At 40.4% G+C, this 21,224-nt stretch overlaps 1 protein-coding gene across 2 annotated transcripts in view; it reads right to left on the bottom strand.

The window, feature by feature from the left end:
• Positions 1-21,224, bottom strand: part of LOC126210653 (zinc finger protein 501-like) — a 401,685-nt gene that overhangs the window by 96,581 nt on the left and 283,880 nt on the right. The gene's annotated exons all lie outside the window — the stretch shown is intronic.

Here is a 21,224-nt window from a genome sequence, read left to right as displayed (position 1 = left end):
GTTTTGAAATTTCCAGCCTATTTATTATTTTCTCGCCCTATGTTACACTTGCCATTGGTGTAGCACCCCTAGATGTGCAGAACTGACTATGTTTTGTTGTTTTAAAATTGAGGGTGAGACTATTGGCAGAAAAACAGTCAATGATACTTTCAAGAACGATATCGTTTCTTTTGTTTCTGTATGTATGCTTGGACTGATCGCAAAACGAAATAATTCCTCTTGATGTATATTAGATGAAAAATCGTTTACGTACATGTGAAACAATAGTTGAGCTGGGATTGAGCCTCAGGGAACCCAATACGTGTTTCAGTTAAGCTTGTACACTACGAAGGACTTGTAAAATTTTCCTGTTGGTGCCCCTTGACTACAGTTAGTGGTTTCGTTTGAACGTTTGCTTATATGAACCTACACCTGGTTGTCACGTTCACTGTGGCGTGAAACTGAAACTATGGCTTCGACCAGAGCAACAGAAACTGGGTTCTTTCATCACTTACTGTCTGGAACACCGTCGTTATATGTTGCTGCGTGTACCATATTCCTAATAGTATGTTAGGCTGGTTACGCCATTTGTTCTAATAATTGGTTAATAATAGCTTACGGTTTCAAACCATGTCTGTCTTTTCCACCTACATTGAGTCTTGGACTTGACTGATAAACTAGTGTCTCAGTGCTTCAGCATATTAGTTAATGTTCCACAGAACATTTGCGTGATACAGTGTAATGATGTGGACCAGGTCATTTGAAGTACACATCACAACTTCATTTTTAAATATGGCTAGATGCTGGATATTTACAAAGTAGTGTCTTTTTTAAATCTATACAGATGTGGGTTAGTAATTCCTTAGCACCACCTTCTACACATTACAGTAATATAAATTCTTTTACAGAACAGGAGTTGTAAAGGAGAAACTTTTTGATTTGTCTCCAAACTTTATTTTGCTATGACAGATATTTTATATTCCTGAAAAGTTATCGGAAATTTTTGCTGCAGCATTGTGCACCACTTTTGTGCTAAAGACACCCTTGGTGTGGAATGTCATTTTTCCTTCTGGTATTGTAATTATGTACATCACTGTTCCTTATGAACTGCAGTGGATTATTTACAACAAACATCATGAGGGAATATATATACTGTCAATCTGTAGTCAGAATGCCCAACTCCTTAAACAGATGTCTAGAAAATGATCATGGGTGACCACCATATATCATCCTTACTGCATGTGTTTGTGCAAATAAGACTTTCTTTCTCAAAGATAAGTTACTCCAGAACATTATTCCATATGACACTACTGAATGACAACATGCAAAATATGTCAATTTACTGATTTGTCTCTCCCCAAGACTTGCAATGATTGTAAGTGCAAATGTGACTTAATAAAATCGTTTTAGGAGTTCAAAAATATACTTTTTCCAATTTAAATTCTCATCAACATGGACATCCAAGAATTTTGAAATATCCACCCTATTTATTATCTGTTGACCATATGCAACACTTTCCATTGGTGCAGAACTGAATATGTTATGTCGTTTAAAAATTGAGGGAGAGACAATTCGCACAAAAACAGTCAATGATACATTCAAGATTGAGCCTAAGGACTCGATACTATGTTGGTTGAATTACTAAGTACAACTCTTTGCATTCTTTTGGTTAGATATGACATTGTCCACTGGTTGGCTAGACCATGAGTCCCATAAAACTACAATTTATCTAGGAAAATACTGTGATTCACAAAGTCAAATACCTGAGACAGATCGCAGGAAACACCAACTGGCACTATTATATAATTTAATGCCTGTAAAATATGACGAATGAGAAAGTAAATGGCATTCTCAATACAACAAAACTTCTGAAATCCAAACTGTAATTTGCCGAGGCTATTATGGATGCTGACATGAGGTACTATTTTAGAATACATCACCATCGCAAATTAGCCTGACATCCATGTCTGTTTACAGTATACTACAGAGACCTAAAAATATATTTCACCCCGTCGCCATTTCACCTCCGTAGGTAGCTGCTTGTGTGCCAGAGGTAAAGTACCAAAATTATCATGTCACCGCCAAACTGACATTCAAAGTACGTATGTTGCGACCCATGTCTGGTTATGACAGTTTTCATGGCTGCCCTTCTAACGAGAAGGCATCATTCGCAGATCCAAATCAGAGAATTGCTTAGCTTACCATAAATGACATCATTTTCGTCGCTGAACAATGGATAAACAGGTTTACAGAACAATGGACCATGGAACAGATACTGTACAAAGAAAAATTCGTATGTAGATAACATCGCCTTCAGGTCTAAACTCCATGGCAAGTAACAAGACTGACTCAGACTTTTTTTGTGTGCATCACAGTTATTAAGTCCCTCGGTTACTGTGTGAAATATTTATTCCTACATAATCGCTCAACACTAAATTATAGAATGGTCATTACTACTGCAAACACATATGCCAGTGTCTGAATATAAACACAACGAGATAAGCAAAAACACGATGACATTATTGCACTTGCTGAATACTTACAACCTACTAATATAGATACATAAACCCATAACAGTGACACTGATTTGAGGAAAAACTATTGATCACATGATAGTAAATACACTTACATGCTGCTGTGACACCAATATCTTCGTACTAACGTGACACCCATAACTTCATACTAGGATGACACCCATACTTTCATGCTATGGTGACACACAAACGTTTATGCTATATTGACATGCATTTCCACACTAGCAGATCATTTTGCAATGATAACATAAGAAGTGATGGAAATAAGCAGAGGAAAACCGGCAGGTTAAATGGCAAAACGTTAATGCAGAAAAAGTGGGAAAACAATATATGCAAACAATGAGGCACATTTCAAATGTGACCAGCTTTTACTTCATTTAAACGCTGACAGAAAAAATCGCAGCACCAAAACATAATTAATACAAATTAATGAAATTTCGAGAATACATCCGTCTAGGTAATGTATTCCAGTGGTTAACACTGCTAGATCACAGATGAACGTAAGTATGAGATAAGCCAACACAAATGTGAAATGATGGTACATTAATAACCATTCTAACCGTCAGAATGTTGAATGCAGCTTGCAAACGTGCATGCCTTGTGTTGTACAGGTGCCATATGTCAATTTGTAGGATGGAGTTCTATGTTTGTTACACTTTCTTGCTCAATATAGGGACAGTTAATGATGGTTGTGGATGACGCTGGATTTGTCATCAGACGCTATCCCACATATGCTCGATTGCACATGATGTGATCAAGTGGCCCAAGGCAACGTGTCGACACCCTGTAATACAATGAATGGTAGTACAGCGGGTCGAATGGCCAGACTGATGTACAAATTTGCAATCAGAGTGCATGTGATAATCACAAGAGAGCTCCTAATGCCATACAAAATCGCGCCCAAGGCCATAACTCCAGGTGTAGGATCTGTGTGTCTAGTACCCAGGTTGGTTGGTAGTAGGTCTTCAATTGGCCTCCTCCTAATCAACACATGGCTATCGCTGGCACTGAGGCAGAACTGGCTTTCATCAGAAAACACAACAAACCTCCACCCTGCCCTTCAATGCCCTCTCACTAGACACCACTGACCACTGAAGTCTCAAATCGGGTGGTTTGGTGTCAGTGGCATGTACGCTACAGGACATTTGGCTTGGAGCTGTCCTTGAAATAACCGATTTGTAACAGTTCATTGTGTCACTAGGGTCCCAATACTGCTGCAGATGCAATATGATGCAACAGAGCCCCGACACCAAACATGATGGTCGTTCCTCTCGGTAGTGATATGCAGCTATCTGTAGCTCAGTCTTCTTGGAACTGTAAATTCTCATTACCACCGGCTGCCAGCAACAAGATACAGGGGCTACATTCCTTCCAAATCTATCTGCAATATCACAGAAGAAACATACAGCTTCTCGTAGCCCTAATACACGACCTCATACAAACTCAGTGAGGTGTTGATAATGGCATCTCTTGTCACCTTAAAGGCATTCTTGACTAATATCAACTCACCAAGTCCAATCTCAAAGGTAACTAACTTACACGACCATTACAGCATGTATTTAAAGCGAACCTGATTTGCATCCTCATAGTGGCGCTGCTAGCGCTACTCTCATGTGACTGAAACAAAATTTGAATACAGATCATCTTTCAGATGTAGAAACAAGCTTACTAACTCGTTTATGTCGCACAATTCTTTCTTGGCGTTGTGATTTTTTTTCGTCGGTGTACATTAGGTGTCCTAATGATAAGAAACCTGAAAATCTGGTACCACGAAAAAAGAAAGTCGGTGAATGAAGATCTATTATTATGGCTTATTATGACCTCATTAAAAGGTCTGAGGCGTATAATGTCCTCTACAAAAAAAGAGAGTAATGTAGAACCCTCAGAGAAGCGAACTCCAGTTTTAATTGTAAAAGTTACAGATACAGTAGAAAACTATTCAAAAGATTTATGGGCCCAAACAGGGAAACAGAGGTGACAAAATGAACAGAGCACACTCAAAGATGGAAGAAATTATGCAGACCTTCCAGAAACAGCAAACACCTTCACAACAGATAGCATCGAACAGTAGCAGAGTTACTGATAAGATTAGAAAACATTTTACAAAACAAAGAAAACATATGCATATAAGACGTAGACTGACTGCAAACGCCACATATAATATCACCACTCACACAATGGGCTATCTTGTAAAACAGCAACATTCATCACGAATTTTTTATAAGGCAATTTTCTGTACTGCTTTTTTAACAAAAGTCATGGGATACCTTCTAATATTGTATCCAACCTCCCTTTGTCTAGTGTTACACAGCAACTTGACATGGCATGGACTCGACAAGTCGTTGGAAGTCCCCTGCTGAAATATTGAGCCAAGCTGTGTCTACAGCCATCGATAATTCGAAAGTTTTCGAGTTGCAGGATTTTGTACATGAACGTTCGATGGGATTCATGGAGGGCGACTGGGTGGTCATATCATTTGCTCGAATTGTCCAGAATTTTATTACAACCATTCATGAACAATTGTGGCCTAGTAACAACTCCCTCATCGTCTGAGATTATGAGGTCGATGAATGGCTGCAAATGGTCTACAAGTAGCTGAACATAACAATTTCCAGTCAACGACCGGTTCAGTTGGACCAGAGTACCTATTCCATTCCATGTAAAAACAGACCACACCATTTTGTAACCACCACCAACTTACCCAGTGCCTTGCCGACAACTTGGGTCCATGATTTCGTGGGGTCTGAGTCACACTCGAACCTTACCATCACATGTTACCAACTGAAACAAGGACTCATTTGAACAGGCCACTGGTTTCCAGTTGTCTAGAGTCCAACTGATATGATCACGAGCCCTGGGAAGACACTGCAGGTAATGTCGTGCTGGTAGCTAAGGCACTCGCATCGGTCGTCTGCCTATGTAACCCAAAAACACCAAATTTCATCACATTGTCCTAAATAATGTCGTAAGTCCTACACTGACTTCTGCAGTCCTATCGAACAAGCAACGCTGCGGTGATTTCATGGAGTCTACACAAATGCTACTACCTTCGGTTGTTAAGTGAAGGCCATTGGCTACTACACTGTGCACAATTAGAGGTAGTGCCTGAAATTTAGTATTCTCAGCCCGCTCTTGACGCTGTAGATCTGGGAATACTGAGTTTCCTAATGATTCTCGAAATGGAATGTTCCATGTGTCTAGCTCCAACTACCATTCCACACTCAAAAGTCTGTTAATTCCCGTCGTGCGACCGTAATCATTTGAGGAACTTTTAAACATGAATCACCTGAGTGTATATATGACAGCTCCGACAATGCACTGGTATTTTATACTTTGTCTATGTAATACTATCGCCATCTGTATATGTGTATATCAGTATACCATGAGCTTTGTCAAGTCAGTGTAAAGCCTTAGACACATTCTCAAAATGCTCCAATGTAATAATTGCTGAATTTAGTTACTATGCAACAGGATTCAGGTATCACTGTTACGTGACACTTCAATCCATAATGCGTGGCACATTGCTGACTAGTCAGAGGGGCCCTGGGATCGTGACAAAGAGAGAGATACTTCTGCTGTCATTCTGGAACTGTGTAGAAAACTATACTGAACACCGCTCTTGGGAGTATGGATCTGATTAATAATCCAGTTAACAAGTACTGAGGAAGATAGTTATCATCTTATTAAAATTTATTTTAATGTGTGTTTCCATAACAAAACTTGCCTTCAATTACCCCATAGTCTTTGCATCATCAAGGGAAGATAAAGAATAAAGAGCCAGCCAAATAAGAAGGAAATTACAAAAATTACGTCACTACGCAAAAGATAAAGTGAGCCCATACATAGGATGCCACCCCAGCCACCAGGCCATGAGGAGGGGCAGTGCGTGACTAATACAGTACAGCACATCTCACCGACAGCTTGCAGCTCCACTGTCCCTCTACAGTATTCCATGTATGCCTGCAGTCATATTCCCTGTATTGCTATGAGGATGAACCCACTATCCTCGCATTGACAGTATAAGAATTGGGAGAAACAAGGAGAGGTTCAGGATGGCACAACAGCTCATGGTACCTGCTCCCATCCGTTCATGTCTCAGAAGGAATGGACAACATTAAGTGATATGACAGGAATGATCACCGCAAGCAAAAAATGTAGTAAATATAGGCGCTACAATGCATACCCTAAGAGCTCTGAGCACTCGTTCATGTTCGCTACTGTGAAACACATCCCTTCTACCGAACAAGTGCTCATAGCCTTTAGGTGTGCATTTTGAGCCCTTGTTTACTGGGAAATTTTTTCTTGTGTTGGTCCATACTATCTCCTCCCAACATGTGGAAAGCAAAGAACTTAAAGTAGAAGGGATTTGATTCAGAGGCTCGAAGATGAAGTAGTGCTCAATGCCCTTAAGCTATGCATATTAGACGACGATTCCTCCTGAGACATCCTGTATATGATTCCTGTGGTCCTTCCCACTCAAGGGGACATTGTAGTTAAACACATAGAACACATGGCAGTGCCACACAAAGTACAGGAAGTGAATGGCAGGATTTATCTTGGCAGTTCTTCCATAAAATACCAGTACCGTTGTTTATCATTTAGATACGTGTGTATTTTCTCAAAAAAGGTACATTTTGCATAAGAGAAAATATTTGCTTGATTTACACTAGTCTAAAAATTTGAGGTGTAATATCATTGCTCACTCACTGTAACACATTGGTGAACATTGCGATTCACAGTCAATAGAGAGACATTCTATGTTTATTCTAGAGGTAGACAATATTTATCATAACTATTAAAATCACAGTTACTGAGACATATCTGTTTAGCAATTTAATATGGTGCAAACTAGACGCTATTAAATTTTCAATAGATTCGCATTCACCAAAACTACATCGATTTTTCTCCGCTCAGCTGCTTTTTGGACGCTAAGAGAACCTATTGTCTCTATTACAGAGCTTATTGGTAAAATTCAGTCTTTTGAAATTAGTCACTACCATTTGTAACTTGTCAATGTAACAGGTAGCGCTGCAGCCATGACTTACTAGTATCTCTGTCCTCGCAACGTTCAATCGTTATCGAAGGTAACCACTTCCATGAAGTTGCATACAAGCTTCCTCTTGTGGTTATGTTGTTAGACCAGGGGGATCCTATGGAGGTAGCATGGTGACAGAATGATACTTGGGGTCAGTTTCAACCTAAACAGAGACGTTTTGAAAGATGTTTAATATTACATGCTGCGTTGACCAAACATTTTGGGTACAATCTTTTTATTGCACCACTATGATTATTCTGTGGTGTAGAACTAGACACTCGTGATTCACTCTGTCGCACCGAGAAATATTTCTCCCACTTTGAGTGACCTCATAGGGAGTCACAGTGTTGCACCTATCAATACAACACCCATACTGATGGCTGGCTGCTTTTAATCATGGAAGAATCAAAGTCAACAGAGTCAAAACTTATACTCCAACGACATTAGTGTTTATTATGGAGGAAAAGTAATTCAGAGAAATGAATATGTCATCTGTGGATGAAGAAGAAATAGACCGAATGAAATTTGGAAGTGTGAAGGGCATATATCAGAACTATACATACAATATAAAACAGAATTTTCAGTTCTGTTAAAACGTAGGATGCAGATGAATTTTTAGTAACCATATTACGCCACATTACCAATATTGTGATATGTATGAAAGCGAAGCAACTACAGCTGTCATTTATTGTATGGTGGTAGGTGTTTCATTTTCTTACATAATACATTGTTTTGTATTATAAAGGTCTTAATTTAATTTCGTATTCCTTGCTATAAACACAAACTGTCTCTATAATTTTCCTTCATGAATCTACATTACTTCTGTGTCAAAATTTATACAATAGATTCTGATCGGCATAGGTCACACATGCCTGTCAGTAGTGGAAGACAGACAAGGAAACCTTCTGCCTCTTACAGCCTCTAATCCCGCAGTAACCACTCTACTTACCCTTTCGCCCCTGAGGTAAGCAACGAGCTCTACTTAGGTCACGGCTAACTTCCCATCGTCAATTAAAACAAAGCACATCTTAAGATATTTCTGTCTCAGTATAGTTTTTCGTTTGTTATTTTGCCCGAAAACTACAATCTTAAGAATCTGGCGTTTTGGGATTCAGTTGCTAATTGCTAGATGCATCCATACTTATTATACAAATAGATCTAAGTATGTATGTTCCACATCTCCTCCTAAACCACCAGATCTTTTTCCACCAACCTTTGTACGCATATCACTTACCGTCTGGAAGAAATCGCTGCTGTTGTAAGAACCAATAATCTATCAAAGGTGTGAGGGTAGGGGTGGAAAAAAAAAATGTAGCTCACGACACGTGAACACACGGACTTTATTCATCCAGTATTTGAGAAAGAGAGCAGTTAATGGCTTGCAACAAACGTTATACACAATTTCAAACGTTTATGGCATTTTTTCTCGCTGTCAACCCCCACAAAATGATAACAGGAAAAAAGTTTATCGCTTACTACATTTCGCTGTTCATGCAGTAAAACTGCCGCATCAGGCATGACCTTTTAATTTACTTCTTTACTATTAACAGTACTTGCGACACACTTTGCAGACTGGATTCACACATGCCATTGAATGTACCTGCAAAATTATTACATTGTATGACACACAGTTCAAGAGATATGAGCTCAATCATTGAGATGTGTGAAAAACTGCCATATCATGCATGACTATACATTTTTTGTTAGTATCTTTATTCGCAACACATTTCACAGAGAGTATCAACATATGCTCCTGAATGTAACTACCAATTGGTATCATTGTATGAGACACCATTCAAGAGATACGATGGCGTAAACATCCACAGGTCGAAATTCGCTAGGGGTATAGGTGAGGCATGAGTACAAATATCTGTGAAATATGTGAAATCTATTTGGTGTGTACATATGTGGACAAATACACAGGCGAAAAGCATCTCCTAAATCCCTGGGTAAATTTCAACCGAACTTTCTTCACTTATTACTTACTATCTTGAAGGAAACACTCTGGGGGTGAGAACCAGTAACCTATTTGGCTAGGGGTAGTAAAATGTGGAGAGAGAAGGGGGACGGAGGAGATGGACACATAGAGAGGAGGAAGGAGGAGATGGACAGATGGTGGAGGCAGAGAAGGATAGAGTGGGGAGGACACAGATAGAGAAGGGGGGAGGGGTGGATAGAGGGAGGACGAGGAGATGGATAGAAGGGGAGGAGGTGGATAGAAGGGGGGAACAGATGGATAAAGGAGGGTGGAGGTGATGAATAGAGAGGGGAAAGGAGGAGATGGATAGCGAGAGTGGAAGGAGGCGGACTACTGTAAGACTGGAATAAATTCATACCCAGGCAATGTTGGATACTCAGGTAGTATCACTATAAAGTATGGCTAAGAACCACAGGCCGCACGAATACCTTGAGTCTTTGATGACCACTAAGCTAACTGATCTTTGATGTATAAAAATTAATAGTACATTGATATTGCAGTTGTGATTTTATCCCAGAGTAAGTGTGCCTCCAAAATATCTCTAACGGAGCTTTCAATCTTTACCTGACTCTTATAGCAAAAACAGTCATAAAAATCATCATACACTGCTGGCCACCGTAAATGCAACACCCTGAAGGAAGCATCCGAATCAAGTGAAATTTACACCATGGGTTTGCAGCGATGAGATATGCAACTGATTAGAATTTCAGCGCAGACGTACATCACGCGCGCCTGTGACGCCACCTCATAGCGCCATTTAAGGCTTGGCGATTTTGACGAGTGTACGTTCGGCACGTGTGTTTACCTTGTGGTTGTTTCACAAGACGATCAGTTATGCCTCGTAGACAACAGCGAACGTCGTTTGATCAAGTATCCGAGTTCGACAGAGGAAGGATAGTGGCTTACCGAGATTGTGGATTATCATACAGAGAAATCGCTAGTCGTGTTGGACGAAACCAAACAACTGTAATGCGGATATGTTACTGTTGGATGCAGGAGGGTACGACGGACCGACGTGGTCGATCGCATTCACCTCGGTGCACCACTGCACGTGCTGATAGGCAAATTGTGTGCACGGCAGTGAAAGATCGCTCAGTGACATCCCGAACCATAGCACAGCACATTGCGTCTGTAACGCATCATCCAGTGTCTGCGCGTACCATTCGACGCCGTTTACAGCAGAGTGGTCTGTCCGCAAGACGTCCATTGCTTCGTCTACCATTGATGCAGAACCACAGACGTCTCCGTCGCCAATGGTGTGATGACAGACGGATGTGGACGTCAGAATGGAATGACGTTGTCTTTACTGACGAGGCACGCTTCTGTCTGCAGCACCATGATGGTCGGATTCGAGTGTGGAGACACCGTGGAGAGAGGATGCTGGACAGCTGCATTATGCACCGCCACACTGGTCTTGCACCGGGTATTATGGTATGGGGCAGTATTGGATATTACTGTCGCACGCCTCTAGTATGCATTGCCGGTACTTTAAATAGCCGGCGCTACATATCCGAGGTGCTGGAGCCAGTTGTCCTTCCTTACCTTCAGGGCTCGGCCACAGCCATATTTCAACAGGATAATGCGCGACCACACGTGGCACGCATTGTCCAAAGGTTCTTCGTCAATAACCAGATTGAATTGCTTCCCTGGCCGGCTCGCTCTCCGGATCTTTCGCCGATAGAAAATATGTGGTCCATGGTTGCTCAACGAGTGACCCAGATTACATCCCCAGCTGCCACACCAGATGATCTTTGGCAATGTGTGGAAGCTGCTTGGGCTGCTGTACCCCAGGAACACATCCAACGTCTCTTTGACTCAGTGCCGAGACGTGTGGCAGCGGTGATCTCCAACAATGGCGGCTACTCTGACTACTGATTCTGGCAGGAACCACATGTCACAGACGTCTGTAAACGTAATCATTTGATACTTGGTCAACATGATATCTACAAAATAAATTTTGTTGTGCTACCTCTTGTCTTTCTTGGTGTTGCATTTACGATGGCCAGCAGTGTATATGTAAAATTTCAGAATCATTATGACGCCTCTCCCTCTCTTCAACTTCGTGAGATGCAAGTTACAGGGACTGGAGCATTTGTTGAGACGTAATCACATGCGTATTTTCAGGCCTTTGAAACACTTATTGTCTTGACACACATGCCGCAAATGTAGCCTGTGTGGTGAAGTGAGTGCCTCTCCAATCTGTGGCTGGTTTTAAATCTCTTCACAAACATATCATGACTATATAGACACCCCTTTTTCTGAAGAACGGAATGTTGTCCAATATGCATCATGTATGGTTAAGAGTTTGTTTTGACAAACAGTACAGCTGTGTTGTCTTTCTGTAATGTGCACCTGCGCCCCGAACTTCTGGTAAACAGCTGTTGACACCACACACACACACACACACACACACACACACACACACACACACACACACAAGAAACATAAGGATGTTCAACACTATGCAGCTGCGAATGCTCTTTAAGTGTGATGGTCTTGTTACAAACGACACAAGATTTAAGCACGTTCGCAAGTTATGAATCTGTGAATGTAGCTTCAGAACATCACTTCACGTGGATGACTAGTTGCAAACACCACAACTGCAGGGGCGTTCGCCAGTATGCGACCATGAATGCTTCTTCAAGTTAGTGTTTGTTACAAATGTCTTGTTGCAACTGTAGATGGGTACTTGATTTGAATGCCTTGTTGCAAAAGCCACAGCTGTAGGGGCGTTCGCCAGTATGTGACCGTGAATACTTCTTCAGGTTAGTTGTTGTTGTTGTTGTTGTGGTCTTCAGTCCTGAGACTGGTTTGATGCAGCTCTCCATGCTACTCTATCCTGTGCAAGCTTCTTCATCTCCCAGTACCTACTGCAACCTACATCCTTCTGAATCTGCTTAGTGTATTGATCTCTGTACGGGTGTTCGCCCGTATGCAGCTTTAGATGTTTACGTCAGACATTCCTACTTTTGCTGCTCACTGGCATGTTGCGACATTTGAGGCTTGGGGGACTGATGACCTTAGCTGTTTAGTCCCGCTTAAACATCCCAACATCCACCACCACCATTTGAGGCTCTTTTTCACAGCTATCCTACAATCCAAAAGTCATTGTTCACATAAACGAATGAGAAACTTCCCTTAGAACGATGACACATTGGTTGTGGAACAAATGATAAAATATTTTACAGGGTAATGGACAATGGAAAACACTTAACTTAAGCTTGGTGGTGACTTAGTACCTACATACTGCATTTTGAAAATGTGACTATGCCTATTCAGGTTGTTTTAGCTTTATCTCTAGACCATGCAATCGTAGACATAGTATAGAATCAGGTATATCTTCTGAAGAAGGCTCAATTACTTGGGCTGAAACGTAGGTAAAGGTTGGTTTCATTACCGCAATCGAGGGTGATAGTTTTTTATACAGGGTGTTCCATTGATAGTGACCAGGCCAAATATCTCACAAAATAAGAGACAAACGAAAAAACTACAAAGAACGAAACTTGTCTAGCTTGAAGGGGGAAACCAGATGGCGCTATGATTGGCACAGTAGATGGCGCTGCCATAGGTCAAACGGATATCAACTGCGTTTTTTTTAAATAGAAACCCCATTTTTAGTGCATATTCGTTTAGTACGTAAAGAAATATGAATGTTTTAGTTGGACCACTTTTTTCACTTTGTGATAGATGGCGCTGTAATAGTCACAACCATATGGGTCACAATTTTAGATGTACTGTTGGTAACAGGTAGGTTTTTTAAATTAAAATACAGAACATAGGTACGTTTCAACATCTTATTTCAGTTGTTCCAATGTCATACATGTACCTTTTGAACTTATCATTTCTGAGAACGCATGCTGTTACAGCGTGATTATCTGTAAATACCCCATTAATGCAATAAATGCTCAAAATGATGTCCGTCAACCTCAATACATTTCGCAATACGTGTAATGACATTCCTCTGAACAGTGAGTAGTTCGCCTTCTGTAATGTTCGCACATGCATTGACAATGCGCTGATGCATGTTGTCAGTGGATCACGATAGCAAATATCCTACTACTTTCCCCACAGAAAGAAATTCGGGGATGGAAGATCCGGTGACCAATCCACCTGTCATGAAATATGCTATTCGATACCGCTTCAACCACACACAAGCTATGTGACCGATATCCATGATGTTGGAAGTACATCACCATTCTGTCATGCAGTGAAACATCTTGTAGTAACATCGGTACAACATTACATAGGAAATCAGCACACATTGCACCATTTAGATTGCCATTGATAAAATGGGGGCCAATTATCCTTCCTCCCATAATGCTGCACCATACATTAATTGCCAAGGTCGCTGATGTTCCACTTTTTGCAGCCATTGTGGATTTTCCATTGCCCAATAGTGCATATTATGCTGGTTTACATTACTGCTGTTGGTGAATGACACTTCGTACCTAAATAGAATGCATGAAAAAAATCTGACATCGTCCCATAATTTCTCTTTTGCCCAGTGGCAGAACTGTACAAGACATTCAAAGTCATCGCCATGCAATTCCTGATGCATAGAAATATGGTACGGGTGCAATTGATGTTGATGTAGCGTTCTCAACACCGACGTTTTTGAGATTCCTGATTATTGGGCAACTTGTCTGCTACTGATGTGCGGATAAGCCATGAGAGTAGCTAAAACACCTACTTGGGCATCATCATTTGTTGCAGGTCGTGGTTGATGTTTCACATGTGGCTGAAGACTTCCTGTTTCCTTAAATAACGTAACTATCCAGCAAATGGTCCGGACACTTGGATGATGTCGTCCAGGATACCGAGCAGTATACATAGCACACAGCCGTTTGGCATTTTGATCACAATAGTCATACATCAACACGATATCGACCTATTCCGCAACTGGTAAATGGTCCCTTTTAACATGGGTAATGTGCCACGAAGCAAATACCGTCCGCACTTTTGGAATGTTATGTGATACCATGTACTTATACGTTTGCCACTATTACAGCGCCATGTGGCACAAAGTGAAAAAAGTGGTCCAACTAAAACTTTCATATTACTTTATGTACTACACGAATATGTAATAAAAATGGGGATTTCCTATTTTTAAAAAACGCAGTTGATATGCGTTTGACCTATGGCAGCGCCATCTAGTGGGCCAACCACAGCGCCATCTGGTTTCCCCCTTTAAGCAAGACGAGTTTCGTTCTTTGTAGTTCTTTCGTTTGATGCTTATTTCATAAGATATTTGGCCCGGTCACTATCAATGGACCACCCTGTACATTGGGTTGTCACGATTTGTGACTGGGCTGCAATGTTGAAAGTACTACAACATCTAACAGGTTACTGTAGGTGTGGTAGACGCTCAGATTTGTAAGAAAGTTTGTCTATCAATCTTCAATATGAGGAATGGACGCCTATCGCGGGTGAATCAACAAAAGAAAACACCAGAACTGTACAGTTAGTTTCACTATTTCATTAGGCAACAAGACACTAGACATGCATTCACAATGACAGACATACATTCACAATGACAGATTTACATGTAATATGACATTAAGAGCTAAATATTTTATTTGAGGAGGATAAGTGGGGAAGATGTAACAATCGCTCAAATAAATGCAGGAAGGAGGACCAGAAATGTGTATTTCCTCATATAAACAGTTTGCTATTACTCCAGGAAAAAGAATCCCAACATGACGTATTTGTACGTACTTCTAAACATTACTAAACTGTAAGTTTGCATCAAGATAAGTGCAGAGACAGCAACAAGGAACCACTGAGCCATGGCATGTGCTGTAAAATATTTTATCAGTTTTTCGATATTGGCTTTGCAAAAACACATAGTGACAACTGTCAAGTTTATCACCTTAAGAGGCAAATTTAATGTGTGGAAAACGATCACAAAAAAGAAGCAACTAGAAGCAAAAGAACATCCATTTAAACAGGCAAGTAGTGCCTACAAAAGTCTCAAAACGGACTTAGAATATTCAAAAACTAATAATTCTGTTATGCTCATTGCTTTCATCAATGGTTGCATTGTTTTGCGACATCAGACTATGATAGCCAGAATTGGTTCGATTTACTTGAGCCATTTGTGATGTGTTATCACCAATTTTCCCTTTTACAGTATTTTTAGCTACAGTTTTTGGAAATTTGTGCTTGTGGATGTTTGATATTGTACAAAACAAACCTTCACATATTATTGATCTTCTTTATTATTTTTTTTCATGTTACATTCCAGTACAAACAATATGACAGATTAGAAACATTAACTGGTCCGTACCATATACATTTCTGTTATAAAAATAAGAAATAAAATAATCTGATATATTTTTCCAGCCTCATTTACAAAATACCATTTTTCTCCATTTCCAAATACTGTGGGTCAGCTCATTTTTCCGCGCATGTCCTCATTTCTAAATACACTAAATAAGTGTCTGGTATGCAATGAGTCTCTTCCACTGAGACTAGTTGTGTTACAAGTACGGTGTGATCCGGAGTTCCTTCTGGTGACCACATTCAGTGGCACACATCAACCACATCCCAATCTGTTCAAGGTACATTCCATGACTAGCGAAAAAGTATTACTTCTTGACTAGTGCGAAGGTGCTAGGTTTTTTGCTGACTGAAAGAGTTTTGTTTGCAATATTTCTTGAACACTGGCTAAGATGAGAAAAGTTTAACGGGAACTGTTTTTCACAGAGCGAATATCTCTGTGCCTTTTAACAATAATCAGCTGCTTCCTTTTTCATTGTTGGATCTACAGCATAAAGCAGCATGGTTGGAAGATTAAATTTCTTTTATTTCACGTCTTTGTTCACAAAATTGTACGTCCTCAGATGTTTTGGTTAGCAATGACCATCTTCAGATCTTTTTTATAAAAAACATGTACTAAAATGCTGGAGCCATGGTCGTATCGCAAAGTGCTATGTCTTATGCACATTAGGACATGTTTTTTACAAAATAGATCTGAAGATGGTCATTGCCGACTGAAACTGGTAGTCTGAGGACCTACAAGTTTGTGACCACAGACACGATAAAAAACTTTATTCTGTCTTTTTGGATCACTGTTCCATTTGCAATCATGTCACAGTTTGTGGCAGTTGGAAGAGGTGCATGAGCAATAGGTGTTCTAAAGCTACTGATGTCTCACTGTGACGTTTGCCTGTATTACAGTGCCATTCAAGGAAGGTGTCCCATAATTTCAGCCTTGATGCCTACACACTAGAAACGTTCAAACATTTTTGAATTCCTAAGGGAGCAAACTGTTGAGGTCATTGGTCCCTAGACTTACACACTACTTAAACTAATTTATGCTAATAAGGGAACCTCCCCATTGCACCCCCCTCAGAATTAGTTATATCGCACCCCCCTCAGAATTAGTTATAAGTTGGTACAGTGGATAGGCCTTGAAAAACTGAACACTGATCAATCGAGAAAACCGAAAGATGTTGTGTGGAACTATGAAAAAATAAGCAAAATTTACAAACTGAGTAGTCCATGTGTAAGATATGCAACATCCAAGTGAGTGTAAACCCATGAGCCCTGTGGTCCCGTGGTTAGCGTGTGCAGCTGCGAAACGATAGGTGCTTGGTTCAAGTCTTCCCTTGGGAGAAAATTTTAATTTTTTATTTTCAGACAATTATCAAAGTTCAGGCACTCACATATAATCAACTTCGCTCTCCAAAATTCCAGGACATGTTCAGATTTGTTTGGACATATGCAGAATTTGACAGTCTACACACGGAAAAATTTGAAAACGTTAAAAACATATGTTTTGACAGAGCACAGACAAAACTGTGCGACTGTGAAACTGTTGCAATCATTTGTTGCAGTTTATGTGACAAACTCTTATGTTTTCACACTTTTTTGGGAGTGATTATCACATCCACAAGAAAACCTAAATTGGGCAAGGTAGAAGAATCCTTTTACCCATTCACCAAGTGTGCTAGTTAGGTGGGTCGACAACATATTCCTGTCATGTGACGCACATGCCGTCACCAGTGTCGTATAGAATATATCAGACGTGTTTTCCTGTGGAGGAATCGGTTGACCTATGACCTTGCAATCAAATGTTTTTGGTTTCCATTGGACAGGCACGTCCTTTCGGCCACTAATCATATGGTTTTGCAGTGCAGTCGCAAAACACAGACACTAAACTTATTACACTGAACAGAGACGTCAAGGAAAGAACGGACAGATCATAACTTTGCAAAAATAAAGAAAGTAAACTTTTTACTCTAGGGAATATTTGAACCAAGAACCTCTCGTTCCGAAGTTGCTTACGCTAACCACGGGACCACGGCGCTCCTGAACACGGATTCTCCTAGATGTTGCCTATCTTGCAAATGGACTACTCAGTTTGTATATTTTGCTTAGTTTTTTCATAGTTCCACACAACTTCTTCCTGTTTTCTCGATTGATCTGTGTTCAGTTTTTCAAGGCCTATCCACTGTGCCAACTTATAACTAAATCTGAGAGGGGTGCGATGGGGAGGTTCCCTTGTAAGAACAACACATACAACCACAAGGGAGGACTCCAACCTCCTGCGGGAGGGGCCACACAATCTGTGACATGGCACATCTAACTGCGGCAACACACTAGAGCTGTACTTAACAATTCAATTTTTTATTGTATACATCCTGATAAGAACCCACCAGGGTAGCTGAGAGCGCTAATGCGCTGTTTCCTGGACTCTAGTAGGCTTGCTGGCCCACCAGATCGAATCCGGCTGGTGGACTAATGATGAGGACCGGTGTGCCAGCCAGCATGTATGTGGTTTTTAGGCGGTTTTCCACATCCTGCTAAGTGAATACCAGGCTGGTACCCACATTCCGGCTCAGTTACACCGCTTGCAGGTATCTGAACACATTTGCACTATTCCATGGCTTAGGGGAGAGTTAGGTTAACAGGGCCACATTTTTTAAAATTGGTCTGAATCATTTTCTGTACAACTTATCAGTGTTTAATTTTATGGGAAGCCTAGAATACATATTTTGTTTGCAATGTAGTGTTCAAGAACACTGTATTACTTCCAGTTTGTGTGAAATCTGAGGTAATAAACTTCTTCACAAAATGACCACTTAACCTAACCAGTAAGGTTAACTGGTCCGAGGTGGTGTGGTTAACTGGTCTAGGTAGAAAAATCAATAGAAATACAGTAAATACATTTAAATTTGAGTTTTACAATGTTTTAAAGTATATTTCACCAAGATTTACTTTTTATTACATTACATGTCAAATGTACTAATTTAAATTTTAAATAAAAGCAGTCTTAGCGAAGGCTGTATTCATATAAATCGACACTGAAATAAATCATGTCTTCAAATCTTTGACGGAAGTCTTTAAGGGGCTGGGGTAGTTTCATAATAATGTCTGCAGTGGCAACAAATGCATTTTCATCTGTTATGGAAAATCTGTTAGACAGTTTGTGCTGCGTATAGAAAATCACTTCAGCCCCCGAACTAAGAGATTTGTTTCACAACAGCTACGTAATTTCTACCTGAGTCTTTCTTGATTTCATGGACTTTAACAATTAAGAGGTCACCAGCTTTAATTTCTGAAATATCCTCATCTGCTTCAATGTCTTCATCCCATGAACAATCGGATTCTTCTAAAACCAAGTGAGTGTTGTCTTCTGATGATGGATCTGGTTCTTGTGGAGTAGGTTTCTTTTTTATTCTTTTTATTCTTTTTATTCTTCTTTTCATCTCTGGCCTTCACTGGTGAACTTGTAAGAATAAGAGATTCTGCTTTCTTTCGGCCACGATTATCTCTTTCTCGGGGACCACACTTTGGAAATGGAAGCAAGGCTTCCGGAGGCACAAACAGTTCTGCTTTGAATTCTTGTTCATGAGGACAATGAGGAATGAGATTATAAGCGGAAGTTGAAGGAACTGGATGAGAAGCAGATGCATGAGGAGGTGGAGGAACTGAACCTGGAGCTGTATTAGGAACATTACTTTCTGAAACAACTTCATTCTCAGTTGGCTCAAATGGTTGGTCTGTCACACATGAACACAAAACATCTGCGTCACTAAATGTTTCATCATTGAAAGGCATTATTCCTGTAGCTTTGAAACCTTTGCTGATATTAGACGGAGTGAAAGCAGATGGAAACGTTTCACCTACTAGTCCTGCTACATCATAGATACGCAGTGTCTGACAAGGATGATTTAGTAGCCATCTGCCACAAGCTTTGTTGTAAAAGGACTTCAACGGCGACATCCAGAGGCTGCAGCTTATGGCTGCAGTGTGGTGGTATTGTTAACAAAACTATGCCATTTTCTTTGGCAAATGTTATTGCCCTTATGGACATGTGGCTTTCATGATTGTCAACGATAAGAAGTTTTGGCTTTTCTTTGCTTGTTCGTTCATGTTGGCAAAATGTGCCAATTCGTCCATAAATATGTCCCCGGTCATCCATCCTGAGGTGTGAGCCACCCCTGCACTTTCAGGTGGTGCATTGTGTAGCATGTGATCATGAAAATGGACACGTGGGAACACAAAAAATGGAGGAACAGCTTTTCCAGTGCTCCCAATTATGCCACACATGGTTACACACGTGCCTCTCTCTGCAGACGTTATCTTCCCCACTTGCTTCTGGCCACATGGAGACACTACCTTTCCTGGCTTCTGTACTGTTGTGATGCCAGTCTCATCAAGGTTGTAGACGTCTTCTGACCAAATTTGAAGTTTCTATAAGCTTCCTTCAAACTGGTAGAAAATTTACCAACATTTGATTTATTGAAACTAGTAGCATGACACAGACTAGTAGCTTCAGGTTGTCTAAGAGAGAGCTGATGCCTCTTCATAAAAGAATGAAGCCACTCCTTCCCAGCCATATTTTGTTGTTGCCAGTTTGCCAGAAGTTCCTTCTTGTTATCTGCAGCAAATTCATATGCTAACTTCCTCGTATCTGTGAATGATAAACCATAATGCACACCAGCAATTTCTTTCAAGTAGGAACACAAAGAAAGCTCCTCTGCTGGTGTAAACACCCTTTTATGCTCATCTGATGGCCTGAAGTTTACTTCATGGTCATCAGCAGATTTACGGACATAACGTTTTAGCGTTGTTCAAGGAATCTGAAACCGCTTAGATGCTGCACGAATACTAGTTCCTTCTTTGATAGCAGTCACTGCTAGTTTAAGATCTTCAGCTGAATACGACCGGTGGTTAGTTGTACGAATACGAACTCGCGGCCTCTGAAAGAAAAACTTATACCGCAGCTAAACCTGGCTTTAAGTACAGTTCATCACTATTGTAACTCAATATTACGTGAAATATTTTGAAATTAAAAGCTGTGTAAGTTACAAAAGTAAATAGTTATATTGGGGTTAACTGGACCGGTCCACATAACCTAACTGCCTTGGTATCCAGTTAACCTAACCACACATTTTTCTTCTTAATGTCGCTAAAACAACTGCTAGACTAACGTTAGTCAAAAACAGAACCACCTGCTGTAAAGGGTAAACACTTACAATTGTTATTGTGTATTTGACTTCACCAAAACTATTTCTGAAGCCACAAATAAACAAAAACCAATATGAGCAGGAAAAAAATGTGGGACCTCGGAAACAAAGAAAGCCATACAAAACAGTTGTTTATTGCTTTTCAATTGTTACTGGTCGCTGAAGATCTTTGACCTGAGTAGTTACTTGAGCCATCTGCTGGAAGACACAGAAAACAGATT

This window comes from Schistocerca nitens, chromosome 10 (assembly GCF_023898315.1).
Source record: "Schistocerca nitens isolate TAMUIC-IGC-003100 chromosome 10, iqSchNite1.1, whole genome shotgun sequence".
Lineage (NCBI taxonomy): Eukaryota > Metazoa > Arthropoda > Insecta > Orthoptera > Acrididae > Schistocerca > Schistocerca nitens.
This window is presented reverse-complemented; position numbering and strand designations above follow the sequence as displayed.